Source organism: Marmota marmota, unplaced genomic scaffold (assembly GCF_001458135.2).
Source record: "Marmota marmota marmota unplaced genomic scaffold, marMar, whole genome shotgun sequence".
NCBI lineage: Eukaryota > Metazoa > Chordata > Mammalia > Rodentia > Sciuridae > Marmota > Marmota marmota.
The window spans coordinates 15696549-15704511 of NW_026000026.1; the positions used below are offsets into that span (position 1 = coordinate 15696549).

The window sequence follows — 7963 nt, forward strand, 5'->3', positions numbered from 1 at the left end:
TGGGGGCGGGGCCGGCGCGTGACGTCAGTGCGCAGCACGCACCCTCCCGCGTTGAGCCCCGGACTCGGGAGTGACTTGCGGGTACCCTGCACGCGACGTGTCCGTGGAGTGTGACCTTGCTTTCAAGTTTTTCTCCAGTACTCCCACCCGGCTCTGTAAACATATCCTGTGGTCTAGCCGCGTACTTGTCTTCTCATTTGCGCTTTTTAATAAACTTCCCCTCTGTATTCTCGACCACGAGAACCTTCCATTTTTATTGGCTCTGGAGGTTGTCATAATAAGTCACTCTGGTCTCTGATTGGTCAGTTAAAACGAGGCTGCGCATTTCCTCCACCGATTGGTTCTCGCCCACTTGGCTGGGGGTAGTGGTCTCGCACACAGTTGGCTCTCCAGCTTCGTTGAGTCCGTAGCTTGTGCTTCGTCTCGGAGTTGTGTTGCGAGCGCTCTGCCCTTCCAAGTTCAGTCCCTTGGGGACTTCACGGCCTTCATCAGCTTCCCACGCCTTCCTGCACCTGTCCCTCCATGGCTTTTCTTTGGAGTACCGGCAGCGTGTAGATTGGAGTGTACATTGGAATCTGGCACTCGCTGCAGTGGCTCACAAAGGGAGCATGACCAAGGACCCTGGCACTAAAGGACTGTCCCACAGCAATGAGCTCTTTCTCCTATTTGGAGAGTCTGTGGAACCAAATATAAATTTTCCTCCATTGGTTTGGAAGGCATTTTATTGATGGCAGAAATAAACATTTGTGAGTTTATCAATAGAGATGCCATTTAAAACTGCAGAGCTAGATAAGCACAAAGTAGTTTTCCGGTAGAGAGCAGAAGTCCCGTGACTATACCCTGGAGTACTAGGAAGGGAGACTCGAAAAGGAGTGACTGCAAATCACACACACACACACACACACACAAAAAAAAAAAAACCAGGAGAGTACAATGTCACTGAAGCTAAAAGAAAAATAGGCTATCGCTGAGATAATACAGGTCTTAGGTATTTCTGCATCCCCGCTCTTTTTGAGTCACGCAGTCTCAATATTCTTCAGCCTCTAGTTGAAAATGGGCGAATTTGTCCGCAGGGGACATCTGGCAGAGTCTGGAAGCATTGTTGGTTGTCATTGTTGGGGGAGGCAAGTTAATACAGTCATCTGGCCTGGTGGGGAACACCTGTAATCCCAACAATTTGGAGACTAAAGCAGGAGGTTTGCAAGTTCAAGGAAGCCAGAGCAATGTAGGGACACCTTGTCTCAAAATAAAAAGGGCTACAAACTTAGCTCAGTGAGAAAGCACCCCTAGGTTCAATCCTATTACTGTTAAAATAAAAAAGCTTAACAACAACAAACCCTGCCACCAGTCTGGTGGGTAGAGGTCAACCTTAAAATTAAATAAATAAGAAATATAGATTTAAAACAAATTTTAAATACTTATAGAGTATAATTAGGGAGATGAGACTTCAACAATGTTATAATATTTTTGTACTCATCAAATTGTCAACATTTAAAAATTTGTGAAAATTAATTATTTGCAAGAGGTAAACTGGAAAACTACCCTCATAGTGCTAGTGGGGCTGAACATTAATTATTTTAACTTTTTTTTAATGGTACTTGGGATTGAAGGGGGGGAGGAGGCACTTTAACACTGAGCTACATCATACATCTCCAGTCCTTCCTTCCTTCCTTCCTTTCTTTCTTTCTTTCTTTCTTTTTTTTTTTTTTTGGTGCTGGGGATCGAACACAGGGCCTTTGTGCTTGCAAGGCAAGCATTCCACCAACTGAAGTATATCCTCAGCCCCTCAAGTCCTTTCTATACATCTATTTAATGTTTTATGTTGCAGAGTCTTGCTAGATTGCTGAGATTGACCTTGAATTTGTGATCCTTGGATCATCTGCCTCTCAGCCTCCTGCATCCCTGGGATTGTGGTCATACACCACCACCTAGCTGAACATTCCTTTTAAAAAGGAACTGGAATAGGACTTCTTAAAGAATACATGTGGAAAGTAGGTATTGCTGCCTCTCACCTTGCTCATTTGCCCTAAAAGAAGGATGCCCCCCACAAATATCCTCTTTTTACCTCTCCTTCCCAGAGTTGAATAGTTACTCTGAACAAAAACAAAACAAACAAGCAAACAAAAAAACCCCACACAATGCCGGAGTCTGGCTGGGAACAATTCAGGAGCCACTTATCAAGCAGAAACCAATTTTATTTTTAGAACACACACACCATACCTGCAAGCTCTTCAGGAATTCCCTCAGAGCCCAACTGCCATCACCGCTACCCAGGAGCCTCTCAAAACCCCCACTCCTCCCGCTCTTGAGGCTGATTGGCTGGGTCCCGTGGACTGAACCAAAAGAGTCCCCCAATGAGCAGCTCCGATGTCTGAAAGGGCAGGGAAACAGCCCAATGAGCATCACCCAAGAGGAGCCAATCAGCTGGCAGCTGGAAGTTTGCTGGGGCCGGGGTGAGCCAGTCAGCTGGAAGTTTGCTGGGGCCCTTTTGGCTGTGGCTCTCAACAACACAACACCAAAAAAACTCATTAGCAATAAAAAAGGACCTCATCATTAAGCGAGTGGTAGACCATCAACATTCTGTGGAGTCCTGCTGATAATCTAACTGTTGATAATTTTGAAGAACAAATCAAGGAGGAGTGATTGCAACACAAGAACTTATTTCTTTAAATATCTACAATTGCAGTTGATAAAGAGCATTCCATCACTGCTCATTTTAAAAACATGCAGGTAACTGCTGGAATCTGTCAGGATTAATCCGATGAGATTAATGACGTGTTAATCTCATCTCATCCCAAAGACTATTATTCACCTCAAATTCCTAATGACCCAGATTGTAAAAGATAGTCTCAGGTCCATAATGATTGTGAGTTTCAATCCAGTGCGTACTCTTTCTTACACAAGTTAGCTGGAAGCCAAAGAGATTTTCAAATCACCTTGTTTTCTGAAACGGGTGTAAACTGTATTCCGAATGATTCTACTTTCTTATGTCTGAGAAAAATCTAGCATCCCAGCAGCTGTCATCATGAATGGATCTTGGGAGATCATGGCATCTGAGAAGACTAACTTTAGGTGTCAACCTGACTGAATTAAGGGATACCTAGATCACTGGTAAAGCACTATTTGGGTGTGTCTGTGAGAGTGTTTCTACAAGAAATGGACATTGGAATCAGTGGATTGAATAAGGAAGATTCGTTCTCACCCAGTTTTGGTGAAGCCAGATTTAAAGTTAGGTAGTCAGTGTAGTTAGGTAAATCGGGTCTAATACCGAGTGAAATCTAAAATGGAGGCCATGCTGACAATGATTCCGGGAAACACAGGACAACTCATGGAATGGAAGGCCCTAGGCCAAAGTCCACCCCAAAGAAATGTTAATGGAACCCAGGGAACAGCCCCAGCAGACTTGAAGATAGCCTATCCCAAAGAAGTGTTAATGAAGTCCTTCCTGCCCAGATTACCAGTGTCCCAACCCTTCCCCCTTACATTCCATCACCAAAACTATAAAAAGGTGAAACAACCACACTTTCACGGATTCCACCTCTTGGGTCCCCTTCTTCCTCCGGGAAAAGTCTTTTCTGCTGTCCTTTAATAAACTTCTAATTTCTACTCTGACCTTGCCTAAGTGTGCTTCTCTAGTGTTATACTTCAACATTGGGGAAGCAAGGTCTCGTCATCGGTCAACAGCGGTAACATTGGCAGGTACCATTCAATTGGCCGAAGGTCTGGATAGAACAAAATACAAGAAAGGTGAATTTGCTCTTTCTCTTGCAGCTGGGACAATCCTCTTTCTCTGCCCTTGAGTATTAGGACTTTGTGGTTTTGGACTCTCGGGCTTACACCAGTGATCTCTCCCATTCTCAGGCCAGTGTCCTTAGACTGAGTCACACCATTGGCTTCCCCGGTTCAGAGGCCTTCCCCTAATAAGTTGTGAAAGAGATACCCAGCCTGCAAAAGCCTGAAATATTGACTAGCTGGCTCTGTGTGTGTGTGTGTGTGTGTGTGTGTGTGTGCGCGCGCGCGCTACTAGATATTGAATCCAGGGTTGCTCTACCACTGAGACACATCCCCATCCCTTCTTATTTTTCATGTTGAGATGGTCTCAGTTTGTTCCTGAGGCTGGCCTTGAACTTGCAATCCTCCTACCTCAGCCTCCCAAGCTGCTGGTATTATAGGTGTGTGCTGCTGTGCCCAGGAAGAAATCTGTTTTAATATATTCAAGAACCCATTTTTGTATACAACAAACACCTCAAATCTTAAAAACCCCAACTACTTACTTATCTATTTATTGTGCTGGGTATTCAACCCAGGGCCTAGGGGTGCTAATCATGGGTTCTGCCACTCAGCTGCATCGCCAACTCCAATCCTTTCTGTGACTGTCTTTGTGGGCTGGCTTTGTGGTTGATTTTGAACAGCAGTGGGGGCAGGTCCCACACAGCCACATCCCCTGATTCTCTCACTGCCTTCCTACCCCTCTTCCTCCCACTAGCTTCTTCCTTGAAAGTATGCCCTCCCTCCCCCCAGGGCCTTTTTGCTGAACAGTTAACTGTTTCTGGAACTTTATTTCTCTATGGTTCGTTCCCTCACTTCCTTCTGGTTTCTGTGCAAAGGTTTCACAGGGCCTCCTCTAACCATTCATATAAAATAGTATCTCTCCTCTGCATCCTCTTGCCCCGTGCTATTTTTTTCTTGTAGAACTTTTTATCCTTCGACATGTATGTATTTACTCTGTCCTCCACCCTGCAGGACATTGGCTTCAATAGAGCAGAGATGTTGTCTTGTCTTTTCTCTTCTTTATCCCTGATGCTTAGAAAAGCTCATGAGGCCACGTGGGAGTGTCCCTTCGTTCTGAGTACAAGCATCAGAACCTTCTCTGCTCTTGGGCTCCTGGGACCAGCTGGTGGGATGATCTTTTCTGCTTTCTGCTTCCCACCTGCCTTTAGTGCTGCCTAGACACACCACCCCTTGAGGGCCTAGAGGAATTCAGGGATGTCTTCTTCAGCACCACTTTGCCTCCATCAAAATTTAACAAATCAGAAAAATCTGGTGTGGTTAGGGAGCCACCAAAACACTCATATGTTGTTAGTCAAATGGTTGCAATTGCTTTGGAAATCTGCTTAGTAGTTTCTACTGATGTTGCTGAAGCTGCAAGCTGGTCATATCTATGTGAACTCACACTTCCACACCCAACAGAAATGTGCTCATCAGCCTGCAGAAGAAATGTACCAGGTATCTGGATGTGGTGGTACGTGCCTGTAATTCCAGTGGCTTTGGAGGCTGAGGCAGGAGGATCACAAGTTGAGAGGTAGCCTCAGCAACTCAGTGAGGCCCTAAGTAATTTAGCAAGACCCTATCTCAAAAAAAAAAAAAAAAAAGACTGGGATGTGGCCCAATGGTTAAGCATCCCTGGGATCAATTCTCAGTACCAAAAAAAAAAAAAAAAAGAAAGAAAGAAATGAACCAGATATTCAGAGCAGTATTATATTCAATAGCCCATAAGCTATGTGGACATAACTCAGATGCCACCCACAGCAGAATGGAGGAAAGAATTGTGGTGTATTTACACCATGCAGTGCTCACAGCAGAATATGAACCACAATGCAAAATCGGCAAGTGATAGAGAGAGGAGACCGAAAGGAATCTGACAGCACGAGTTCATGTATGTACAGCTGAAGAAAAAGCAAAACTGATGGATGGTGCTAGAAGTCAGAACATTTCTTACTCTTGACTGGGTGGGGGAGGAGTGACTAGAAGAAGCCTCAAGGGGCTTTGAGGATCCTGGTTGCATTTCCTTTCTGGAGCTGAGTGCTGGTTATACAGGTGTGCTTTGCTTATGAAAATTCATTGATTGATGTACTTATGATTTGTACATTTTGCTGTATGCATGTTTTTCTGCACTAGAAAATTAAAACAAAAAAAGATAATAAATCTCTCAAGAAAAATTACTACTTATTTGACTTGCAGCCCCCTGGGTTGTACTGGGGACTATATCTCCATTAGGACTTGATTTATAGTCCTTGCCCATGAGTTTCACCTGGTCTGAATCAATCAGTTGTTTAGGTGGTTTTGTTTGATGATGGAGATGGGGGTGTTTTGTGTTCCCATTAGAGGCTAGGAAGCCCTCCATGATGTGGAAGGTGTGGCTTGGTCGCCACCTTGTGGCTATCAATATGATTGCAGTAGTAATAAATAACATGGGTCTCAAGAAAGCTCAGAGATGAAGGTCTTTGAAAGTTGCAATTCTTGTAGTTGTCAAACCCCTTATTCACCCAGAAGTTTTCTGTAACTGAACATCTTTTTTTTTTTTTTTTTGGTGGTGGTACTGGGGATTGAACCCAGGGCCTTGTGCATGCGAGGCAAGCACTTTACCATCTGAGCTATATCCCCAGCCCAGAAGTTTTCTGTACCTTATTTGCCCACCTTCCCTGACAGGAGAGTTCACTGTCTTAGGAGGCAGCCAAGTTCATTGTGGGACATCTTTCACTGTATGTAAATTATTCTTTATACGTAGTAAAAATTACTGCCTCAAATTGCCTCTTCACTGGTCCTAATTGTGCTTGAGCCTGTGAACATACACATACATTTCTCACAAATGGGACTTCCAGATGTTTGGAGATAACACTGAGATCCTTGTTCCATATCTTCTCTTATACACCGTCTCCCAAATAGCCCTCCAACCTGGTTTCAAGTCACCTTTACTGCTGACGCTTATGTTCTCAGACTCATGGGTGACCCTGGTGGCTGGCCTTGGCCCTCTTGACGTATGGCCTGGGTGTGCCTATTGCTACTGCAGAGAAGAGCTGGGCCTGTTACTTGCATAGATAGCTGCTGATGCCTAATCCCTCACTCAGCTCTGCTTCTGCTGTTTGGAAACAAACAGGATGCAATCCTGGAACAGCCCATTTGGCAAACAAGGTTTGCCTTAGAATGGAAAGCATTGTAGACAGCAGGTGGCGAGGCTGTGCTTGTTGGCCGGAGGTTTTGGGGATTCTTTCTCAGGATCTGGGACCCTGGGGAAATAGAGATGCCAAAGAGGAAGATCCTCACTGGCTATGTGTCCAGGGAAGAGCACAAGACCACAGGGGCAATTGGAAGACAATTACACACAGCCCCAACAGCATACTTTAGAGCCCTTCAAGCTTGTAAGAATCCTATGAAAGGCAATGCATGGTCCCTCCCAGATCCTCCCCAAAGCTGGCACTTGTAAGATTTCCATTCTTCCACTGGGCAATGAGCTGTGACTGCAGGTACTCCACCCATCAGTTGTTCCTCATGCTGTTATTTGAACAGATTTAAGCAGAAGCCTGTTCTAGACTCCTGTGGGCACTCTAGATTTTCACCATAGCCCTTATTGTGTGGCTGCACCAAATGGTATCCCTCTAATGCCACTGAACAGGAGAAGCTGAGAAGAACCCCAACATGCCAGAAGTACAGAACCCACTTCCCAGGAGAGTGAGGGGTAGCAAGTCTTTAGGGTCCAGGCACAGTGCTAAAAAAACGATCCAGCTGGGCCATCCCCAAATTGTGACCCTGAGGCAGTGGTCCTCAGGCATGAGAGAGCACCATTTAAACACAGACATGTGGGCTGCAGGTCAGAGTAGGTTCACAGGGGTGGGGGATGGGGGCAGAGGGGGTGGGGGTAGTGGGGGTGGTGCTGGAGGCTGGGAATTTGCATGATTAACTCTTCCTGCAGGACTGCCAGGTGCATGGTCAGCTGACCACACTGGAATAGGCAGAACCAGAGGAACAGAAAACAGATTAGTGTTGCCTGGGGCTGGTGGTTGGGGTGGGGGTGGGGGACAGCCGCAAAAGAGGCAGGAAGGAACTTTTTGGAGTAAAGGGTATCACTTGGTCGTGAGTATCAAAACCCGGACTCTACAGTGTACTGTGTTGCTAAATTAGGATGCTAGATTAGGTAGATTAAATGTATTTTGAAAAAAAAAAAATATTAAAAAAAAAAAGAAAT

General features: G+C 45.2%; 1 non-coding gene across 1 annotated transcript; it reads right to left on the minus strand.

The window, feature by feature from the left end:
- Positions 1 to 6311: 6311 nt before the first annotated feature.
- Positions 6312 to 6384, minus strand: Trnaa-cgc. The gene has a single exon. It is a non-coding gene; the product is annotated as a tRNA-Ala (tRNA).
- Positions 6385 to 7963: the final 1579 nt, after the last annotated feature.